The sequence below is a fragment of the Drosophila mojavensis genome, unplaced genomic scaffold (genome assembly GCF_018153725.1).
Source record: "Drosophila mojavensis isolate 15081-1352.22 unplaced genomic scaffold, ASM1815372v1 contig_36, whole genome shotgun sequence".
Lineage (NCBI taxonomy): Eukaryota > Metazoa > Arthropoda > Insecta > Diptera > Drosophilidae > Drosophila > Drosophila mojavensis.
In genome coordinates, this window is record NW_025318858.1 from 5,174,940 (window position 1) to 5,185,833 (window position 10,894).

The 10,894-nt window shown below is 36.4% G+C and overlaps 1 protein-coding gene across 2 annotated transcripts in view; it reads right to left on the minus strand.

Annotated features, from left to right (window-relative positions):
* Positions 1 to 10,426, minus strand: part of LOC6576005 — a 99,752-nt gene extending 89,326 nt beyond the window's left edge. Inside the window, exon 1 of one of the 2 annotated variants that reach the window (XM_002001973.4) lies at positions 9,762 to 10,426. The gene's annotated coding sequence lies outside the window, so the exon portion shown is untranslated. The remainder of the gene's footprint in view (positions 1 to 9,761) is intronic. The other variant, XM_015164918.3, reaches the window with a different exon arrangement.
* Positions 10,427 to 10,894: the final 468 nt, after the last annotated feature.

Here is a 10,894-nt window from a genome sequence, read left to right on the forward strand (position 1 = left end):
ATATGAAAAAAATTTATACTGAATGAAATTAAAACGTGTAGTACTTGGAAATTTGTTTTTTAATGCCTTTATAAACTCTAACATAATCATTTTTTGATGCAGAACATAAAATGTTGTATTATAGGGGAATTTCAATTTAAACAAACTTTTTAAATAGAATTTAATAATGTCTAAGTTCTTAATAAATTATATATGAATATAAATTTATATTTATGTATTGCGATTACAGTATAATTGAAAATGGTTTGTGAATCACTTTAATGAGTTGATTGAATGAACTTATAAGATGACAGAAGTTCAACTGATATTTGAAAAGTATTTGATATTTAAATTAGTATTTAAAAAAATAATAAAAATATGATTGATAAAAATCAATAATGATGTTTGTATTGCAAAATTTGTGCTTGTCCAGCAGCAATTTTTAATATAAACAACATATTGTAATTGTTTTTTAAATCATTTCGATGTTATTTTTTATTTGTTACAAACTTGGGAAATACGCTCTTCAGGGTCTTCAAAATAAACTAGCGAACAATTGGTTCATTTCTAATTTTCTCACATTCAATAAAAAGTTTCATTTGACGTATTGTTCACAAAAAAAATTCAAAGCTCATAAGCTCATTTATCTCGCTCAATTATGCGCCCGCTGTCTTCCCTTTGTTTATAATATTTTAAAAACCAACCTCAAAATAAACATAGTTAATAAACTCCAGCGGCCAATTAAAAGCAATTAATAAATCAAGCGGCTGAGAGTATTTTCTGTTAATTAAAGACAGGCGAAAGCAGAAGAAGAAGACGAAATTACAATCAATAAGTTTTGACTTACATCGGTCGAAAGAAGATTGCAAACGTTGCCAAATCGATTACAAAACTACTCAAACATAAACAATAAGTAGAAGAAGAAGAAGCAGAAAAGAAAAAGCAGCTAGAATAGCAAAACAAATGAACCATAAAAAAAAACCTGGAAAAAAAATGGAAATATAAATGGAAATGGAAATCGAAAGGCCATAGGCAAAGGGGGCAGAAAAAATTCTCAGCTAATAAACTAACAAGAGAAAATTTATAAACAAAATTGTGGAAATTATAGAGACGCAGTAAATATGTGTGTGTGTGTGTGTGTGTGTGTGTGTGTGTGTGTGTGTGTGTGTGTGTGTGTGTTCACGATTTGATACCCTATAATTTGTTTATTTTGTGCTAAATGCACAGCAAGCAGCAGCAGCAGCAGCAGAAGTGCCATAAAAAATCAAGCAGCAGCGCGCGCGTTGGGCAAGCATGACTGAATGCGGGCTGGTGTGTGGGGGCGTGGCAGAGTGTTAGGGCGGGTTGTGTAGTTTCAATAATATTGAATGCCTGAATATTTATGCAAACGTCAATGCAATTGAGTTTTTTCTTTCTTTTTCGAGCTGTGTGCCAGCATTTGTATTTTATTACAAATCATCCAGCGGCAGGCAACGTGACGTATGAGTGATGAAGCGCTATATAAACACAAGTACAAGCGTGCCAGTGTGCGTGCGTGTGTGTATGTGTGTGTGTGTGTGTGTAGTCATTGCATATGATTAGTTGCTGTAACGCCACTTGCTGGATTCAAAATTAGGTTGCAGTTGGCGCTGGCGCCAATTGAAAAGCTCCAAAGCGTTAACAAATCAAACTAGCGATGCCGCGACCATGCCCCCACCCGGAACGCCCCCTCTCTCTGGACTTGTTTATAATGCGCACTGATAGCCACTTGAGGCTGCTGTAGGCCACACTAACTGATTGATTGACTGACTGACTGACTGCACACATTTTGCATATATTGATTTGGCTTTCTTCTCGCCTCTTTCCTTCTTCAGCTGCCGGCATTTATTTATTTGATTGATATGGCAGCCATATACGCTCTACTATCGCATTTCATATCATATATGTCTGTATATAATTTTGTAAATTATTTGCCCTCTTTCGAATTGCCGCTAATTTGTCTGTCAATCAAATGGAAATGTTGCAGTTTTTCTTTTGCTTTTTCTCTAGCGTTTTTCTCCTTTCTTTCTTTTTATTCGCATGCCATTTTCATTGTCCCCGTTTCATGATGCATTTGTTTATTGCCGTATTTATGCTACGGCTGTTTTTTTTTTTTTTTTTTTTTTTCTTCTTTATTGTTTGTCTATCATTGCTGTAAATATTGGTATATTTATTTGGCATGTGTCGAAACTGATGGACGACATTAAATAAAATGTACATACAAGTTTGAAACTAAAAAATAGAGCTTGAAACAGTAATACATTATAATACTAATTTAACTTCAAGATCAATTCCACATTTTGTGTATCTTTAGCTTAGCGAAATTCAAGTCCAAAATTCTGTCTTGTTTTTTTGAGCGGATGTATACAATTTAGCAATTAATTATACCCTGAACCCATTGAAAATAGGAAATCAGGGTATAATGGTTTTGTGAAAAAGTATGTAATGGGCAGAAGGAGGCGTAGCAGACCCCATAAGGTATAAATATTCTTGATCAGGACAACGAGCTGAGTCGATATAGCCCTTTCCGTCTGTCCGTCCGTCCATCCGTCCGTATGAGCAAAAGGATCTCAGAAGATCTATGAGCTAGAGAGCATGCATGAAATTTAGCATACATACTCGTGTATACCATACGTAGTACAAGCTTATCATATTTCTTCGATAACTCGTCCGATAACTTTCTATCGAGAATAATCGAAAATTGTATTTTGTTTTTTAGCCTGTGTATGCATGTATGCATAAAAGAAGTGCAGAATGAGTAGAATATCAGCTTACAGGGTTCAGGGTATCTCCCAGTCGAGCAGTCTCAACTAGAGCCTTCTTACTTGTTTACTTTAGCTTTTCTTGAACTCTCTAGCGACTCTCAACACTCTCGCTAATATCTGTACCCACATAAATATATATTCACACACTTTATGCAACTGATAGCTTCGACAGAATTTATTGTATATATAGTATTTATAGAGTTCCAAGCATTTGAATGTATATAATATGAACTTGGAACCTGAAACTTATATTGATGAAATTTTCGATAAACGACAAAAAAGAAATATTAACTTTCTTATGTATTACGTTTATATTTAAAGCCGAAATCAATTCAAAGAATTTTGATAAGCAATTCATCAATCTACACGACATTATGTAAGAATGGCAAGTTTGATAATATTCTCGAGTATGACCCAGCATAAGCACTCATGAATGTTTGCCTTCGCTCTATGCTTCGCTCTCCCTCTCTGCTCTCTCAGCTAACCCGCCACCGCTTCAGTTGTCTTCATTTAAATACTTAAGAAATAAAGGCTTTAATACTTGCAGCTCCGTCGTGCAGTTCCGGGTATCTGCTAGTCGTGCACTCTCGACCAAAACGCTCTTACTAGTTTTTTTTTTTCTTATTTGTGAACATAGTTTTACAGCTCCAGCAAGCTCTTGGTCATAACTACATTAAATATTCTGCGTGTGTCTGTGTTCGTGTGTGTGTGTGTGTGTGTGTGTAGAGGACTAGTTCAACTTAATTGCCTGCACGATATTTGTCTTTCATTTTATTATTTTGCAGCATGCGAATAATTTTAATGAATTGCCAGAGTCAGAGCTAGACTTGGCCCTAGACAATTGGCCCATATGCAAAAATAGTAATAAAACGAAAAAGTGAAGAGGACGATGAAATGTTGCTCCGATTTTGCCCGCACATGCAAAAAGTCGAACATTATTTATGCATGACAATTCCAGAGATGAGGCTCTGCTCTCTACTCTCTGCCCTCTGCTAGAGCAGGTAACAGCTATCAATAATGCAGCCAGAACTTTCAGCAAAATGTGAAATGAAATTGAAAATAATTTTGTAGCCAACAGGAAATGCAGCAATGCATAAGCGTAAGTAAATGAGACTCAATGCAAAGGGCTGCGAATTCATTGAATTCATCTTAATTAAAAAGCAAGTCTCGACAAAGCATTGACAGAGCTCAAAGTGAGGAAACGAACTCAATAAAGCTAAAGAAGTTGCCATTGATAATATTTTGTAGTATACTGAAAATTGGGTCGAAAGAATTTGGCTACTTTGACTAAATTTGGAATGTGGCTAAAGAAATTGGCTAGTAGCTATATTATATTATATTAATTCCTTTGATTAAGTTAAGTTTGCTTAGCTCTTTAATGAGGAATCTGATTGCTAATTCTTTAGAATTATTTTTGACAGATTTTCCACTGTTAAAGCCTAGCTAGGTCAGCCTAAATTAATCCTTTAATTTATATTTAAAATTAAGAATAAATTTAAATTAAATATAAATTTAAATTAAATATAAATTTGAATTAAATTAAATTTTTTAATATTAAATATTTTATTTGTTGACTTATATGCAAGAGTTTATTTTGACAAAAATCTGTATGACTTAGCTATTTATATAGCTTTTTATAGCTAGAGTCAATACATTTATTTTAGCTTCACAAGCGCATTAAAGCTTGAGCCTGCTTAACATTCTGCTCTGGGTTTCTCACTGAATCAATCAATTCAATTACATTTAAAGTAACTTGATTTAAGTCAAATCTCGATAGGATGGAGACTTACGCTCTCTGCTTAAGCTCAAAGCTTTCGCATTTTCCACCTAAACTTTTGTGCAAAACTTAATCTAAAGCCCTGCGACTGGTGTCATTGCAGCACAGATATTCATTCTCTATATTATTTATGCTAAGAGCTTCAAAAACTCATTGCATCTAAAGAAATTACGCAGTAATCAAAGCAATGCGCATTTAGTACTTAAGAACTCTTATAAAACGTATCGACTTATAACATTGCAAGCTTATTAAAACCTTAAAATGTTGGTTATCTTTTCAGGCTTTAAGTTGAAAGCTCTGCAAGGGCCTGTCAGCCCGTCTCATTGCCGAGTAACCGACATGTCCATCAGCGCAAAGCGCAGAGGGTGCAAAGGGTAAAGACAGCGCTTCGACTGTGTAAATGAGTTAACCGCAAAATGTCAATGTTCAACTAGCGCCCCACCAGACAGCGGGCAGAGCAACGGCTCCCTTCCAACTGCTTGGCAGTTACCGCCTAAAAGCCACAAACACGCACAGCCAATAGAGCGAGAGAAGCGGCGAAAGAGCGAGGTAGAGTGAGAGAGAGAGAGAGAGGGAGAGGAGTAGGGGAAGTGGCAGCATGTGTGGGAGTGCAAATAAAATCAATCAATTTGTAGGGCAAGTACAACAAACAGAGCAGCGTCTAAGTGCACAGCGACACTGAAATCTATTTAACAGAGTGTTGAGAAAAGTTCAAAAAGGGATGGAGTAGCACACAGAGAGAAAGTGAGAAACGCGGAGAGAGAGGGGGGAGAAAATAGGACAAGTAATAGCAGTAGAGAGTGAGAGAAAGAGATAACAAACTTTAATAAGTTATAGACGGTTAGAGTTTGGAATTAGGGGACACACTTAAGGCATGTGAAAGTGTGTGTGTGTGTGTGTGAGTGGGAGTGTAATTAAACACAACTTACCCCAACAATAACAAGAACAGGAACAACAACAACAACAACAACAAGAGGAAGACGAACTGCAGGCGTCGCATGAAACGCAGCCTCAAGTGTCGATTGATTTAGCAGCTGAGTTTTGGGAATTCAATTTCTTTTTGGGCATTTCGTCCAGTGATATATAGTAAATATATGTAGGCAGCATTTCGAGTAGAAATTGTGAAAACCGCAGTATTCATTTCCAACATAAAATCAATCAACACGCGCGCTTAATAGCTGCAGAGCGGTCGGCGCATCAAATGTATCTGCCAGATACATTTTCGAGTGTATCTGTATCTTTAGCCGTTGCTCCCTCTCTCTCTCTCCCGCTCTCTGCCACACTTAATATTGAGCGATTGCCAAAGACAAATTGCCTTTGTCTCTAATTTTAAAGACAGCGCTCGTCGCCTTTTCATTAATTTGTCTCAGCCGTGGGAGTCGAACAGTTTCACACGCTTTTTTTTTTTATTTTTATTTTTGTGGCCTTTTCTTTTGAGGGCCAATTGATTGGCGCACGTTTTGCGCGTGTCTTGATGCGCCGCATAGAAGTAAAAAGTTTTGCTTTGCCTTGCGTTCGTGTTCGCGTTCGTGTTCGTGTGTTTTTATGGCCAAAAGAGGAGCAAGGCAAGCTGAGGGCAGACAGATATTTTATATGCATTTTGTAGGAGATCTGTGAGGAGATCATAAAGTGTGCATATTTATGATTTATGATAAGGTTCAGGCATGTGTGGAGACAATAGCTGATGAATATTATATGTATATGGGTTTTGGCTGATGAATATTACATTTGGGCTTGGAATATGCTAGATATGACTCTGATTAATGGGGATCTTCTTCGTATTCCTTCAGTCAAGCAATTCCAAGTCTTTAGAGAACTAAGATAATACTTAACTCTATTTCATTATAGGCTACATGTAAATATAGGTTTTTTAATATATTGTAAACCTAAACCTAATTATAGCTTTCGAACAACTAGTTCATCTAAGGGCTTACCTAATTCGCCTAACTTACTAGACAGCCCAAGCAAAGGCAAATTAATCAGATGGAAAATAAATTCTTATTATTATATTTATATTATTTATCAAGCAATCTCTAGTAGTAGTAAAGTTAATTGTTCTTTTTCATATCATAACTTCTAGCTATGCCTATTTATACAATAGAACTACTATATAATAGAACTGCATTTCTCGGTTGGTCACGCCCATAGTGGGCGGATCGGGACATTTCCTTCAGACGGACAAACAGCAAGATAGACAACGCACAAAACCAATATACTCATTGCACTTGAGGGAATGGGCATAAATATTATCTAAAATATAATAATATGTCTAAGGTTTTCAAGCTTCGTCTTTGTGCTGCTCTTTTCCATCTTCTCGCTGTTTTTTAGGCACATGGAAATATTTCAATGTTTTCTTTTTTGCCCTCTCATCTGTGTTTCAGTTTTTATTGAGCCTCAGTTGTTCTTATTCTTATTGTTGTTGCTGTTGTTGTAGTTGCCTCAACAGCACTTTGTGGGTGCTTAAACCAGCTGACAGGCCCCACTGACAGATTGATGAATGTTGATGCTGCCTGCCTTTTCGCGTGGCCCCTGTTATTTCAGCCCTCTCACAAAATACAAATATAAATATATATACATATACTTATATATATTTGTATTTTTGCTTTTATTTTCTTTTTAACAGCATTTTCACTTTCGATTTTTAAATGAAAATATTTTGGAAATGCGCTATTTTCATTTTGGTGCTGGCACGATTTATGGCAACACTCGAGCAGCAGGAGACGCGGGCAGATTGAGAACTTTTCTGGCCAGAAGACGTGCCTCCTGGCCCCTTGTTGGCATCTAATGGCATCTGGGCGATCGCTGAATCGTTGACAATTGGAATCAAATTGGATAAAACTGCGAGATCTCATCACACACACACACACAGACATGCGCATATGTGTGAGTGAGTGTGTGCATCCAATTAGCGTTGTGCCCCAAGGGGCGCCCAGATCCACATCTATATAAGTCAAGGGCTTTGTCTTCTGCGCTACCGAACACCATGAAGATTATGCGAGTGGGAAAGAAGGTCAAGCTCATCTGGTAAACATGTTGTAGGCAATGGAGCATTAAGCCAGAACTTTGAGTTGATTAGGAATTATGAAAATTGACTGGAATGCGACATTTATATATCCACAAGAACAAGAACATCTAATTAATATGTCCAAACTCTTGGAGAATCAAAAATCATAAAGATAGAGACAGTATAACTTAATTTTAATACGTTGACTTAAGTTTAGGAAAAACGTTATGATTTCCAAAAAAATATTTTGAGACTTTGGAATTATGATTTTGAAATTACATGGGTAATTTATAAAAAAAAATTAATTAATGACAAATATATAAAAAAGTAGGATAAATAATTTTTATTTTTTACTTAAAAAATTTTTGGGGTGAAATAAAACGAAGACAAAAATATAATAATAGTAAAAACTGAAAGCAAAAGCATATACAAATATACTATTTAAAAAAAAAAAAAAAAAAAAAAAAAAAAAATTAAATTAAATTTGTATATAAATTATATACAATATCAATTTAGCTTAAAACATTTTTTTTCCTATCATAAAACAAATTTCTTCGGCTTTAATAAACGCTCTTTATAAATATATATGTAAAATGTTTAGTGTGTAAATTTATTACTATAAATTAAAAATATAAATGTATATATATACATATGTATAAATATATTCATCTTTTTTCATTTCATATAATTTTACTATATATTAAGAATATATTTGTTTATCTTTTATATATAAATATCTTAATATCTACAGACATCTTTGACCCTATTTAAAAATGGAATATGCTTGATTTCCACACCGAAATTCTAAATCTAAATAAATAAGCAAGTCAAGTTTTAATTAATTGCATATAATTATTAACTAATCTCGAACTCTGAGTCTCGCTTATCTGCCTGCTTCTTTCATGCTCTGTTCAACTTTTCGACACCTTTTTGTGTAGGTCTAATTGAAATCTGTGCTTAGCCTCGTTTACCTAATAGAGATCCAAAGATTTTATAACTTGGCAATTAAAATGCAAATCAGTTCGAACTTTTCTTTAATGGTTTGGCTTCTATTCTTCTTCTGCTTCTTCTGTTTTGCCTTCTGGTTCTTCTTTATGTCTCGGTGATACTTTTGATCTAGGCAGAAGGCAGCAGATAAGAAATCAGCGAAAGGGTTTTTAAATTGTTGCTTGGACATTCTTTGTGTTTGGAAGCAACAAAAACAAAAATGTGTAAATAATCGAAAGAGAAAAAGTTGTGGAAAACCCTAAAGAAAAGTAAAAAAGAAAAACAAATATACAACTGTGGAATATCTCGCGAAAAATCTCGGAAAAATTGGACGCATTTGCTGACCCAAAAAGACAAATGACCGAAAAACAAAACAAAGCAGCAACAACAAGTAAATGTTTTATTGTGTGGTGTATACGACTAAGAGATACCGTGTAATGTCTGTCGAAGAAACTCTGACAGTGATATGTGAGCAATATACATAGATTAATGAAATATATAAGAGAAATAAAGAAAAGGTAGTAGAAAAGCTGGAAGTTGATATCGCCGATGTCCGGAATGGATTATGAACTAAATGTAGAATGAAGAAAAATTTAAGTTTTTTGTCAACGCCTTAGCGGAATCGTATCTATATAAAGTCAATCTAGCTGCTAAGAGTTTCGAGTAAAGATCAAATAAGTAACAGCAATTCATATCGATTAAAATCGATTTCATACAAATTATCGACGTCTTGAAAGTAGCTGGAAATACATGTATTTTAACATGTATTCGTCATTCTCTCTCTCTCTCTTTCTGTCTAGTGATCAACTACATTATACCCACATTATACCCGCCTGCAATGGGTACACGGTATAATGAATAGAGAAAAGGGACAACAATCGCACTGGGGATACAGGGAAAGCGTTTTTCAAAAGGGGTGTATTAGGAGTAGGCGTGATGGGGTAGGGAATTGGGGGGTACATAGGGTAGGCGTGTGTTTATTTTAATGCAAATATTTGTTTATTTCTGAATGGCGAACGCGCAACTTTTTTTTTTTTTTTCTTCTTCTTCTTCTTCTTGGGTAAAGAATGTAAATTCTATGAAAATCTTTTCATTTAGCAGTCCGTCGAGCACCCACATGTATTACCATTATATACTATATATATTTTTTTTATAACAGGTGTATATTTAATTTAGGCCTTTGCGTATTTGTTTTATGCTAATCTAAAGATTTACAGCTGGACACACTTACTTGGCAAATCCTTTTTGTATGCGTATTTACTTGGGGTTTATGTTGTTTATTCTTCTTTTTTTTCTTTTTTTTGCGTGTCGGCGAATCTGCAGAATTTGTTGTTTTTATTTTTCTATCTCTCTCCTTTTCTGTTTGCCTTTGATTGGATCGCAGATGAACGTGCGATTTAAATGCAAATTAATTGTTAGGCACTCACGCACACATGCACAGCACTCACACAGGGGCACACGCGTACGCACATACACTGAGCGGGAGATAGAGTGACAGAGACAGAAGACACAACCGTTGAACGTGCTTTGGTTCCGTTTCTAAGCTCAGTTTATTTATCGGGCAATGCGCTTAGCTCGCTTTTCGTTTTGCTTTGCTTGAGCTGCTTCTCCGATCGGCATCAGCATCTTTGTATGAGGATTCCCGAAATTCAAATCAAACCGTCAAACGGTCGCTCACACGCACAAATGCACACAAACACTCACAGTTACACAGTTATGGCCATCACGATGATACGGGGCCGAAGCAGTCTTGCTAGAACCGAAACGGTAATTTTGGCTAGCACAGAGCAACGTCGTTTACCACTGATAATGGAGACACAGAAAGCGTTACAGCGTCCGCAACTGACCGTCCGTTTCAATGCGCGCGTCGTCAAAGACTGAATCAGACTGAATCATACAAGTATAGAAGCAGAGGGCCAGCATGCAACCAGCCGAACGAACGACTAACGTTCGGGCTCGTCTGTTCGTAGCACACGCACACGAGCCGTTGACACGAGCCAAGGCGTCGCGCCGCGTCGGGCAGCTGCAACGCACGTCTGTGCTGCAGACGCCAACAACAATTCATGCAAAAGAGCCGACAATCGTGTCTGACGAAGGCGATGTATTCACGAAGGCAGTGGCTCCATCTAGCGGCAGAACCGTCGAACTACGGTCTTATACGCTGTTAAGCCACACGTAACAGTGGCCACGGCTAACAGCAGGAGGTTGCATCGCGCACCAAGCAACTCGAACATGTTCGACCTGGGGTAACACTAGCAGCAGCTGTTAAAAGGATAAGAAATCCTTTGACTAGGTCGCTGTAATTAATTTTTGGTCCTGCTGCAGCCGCAGCAGCTTGTTGCACACATACACACGCACAGGCAC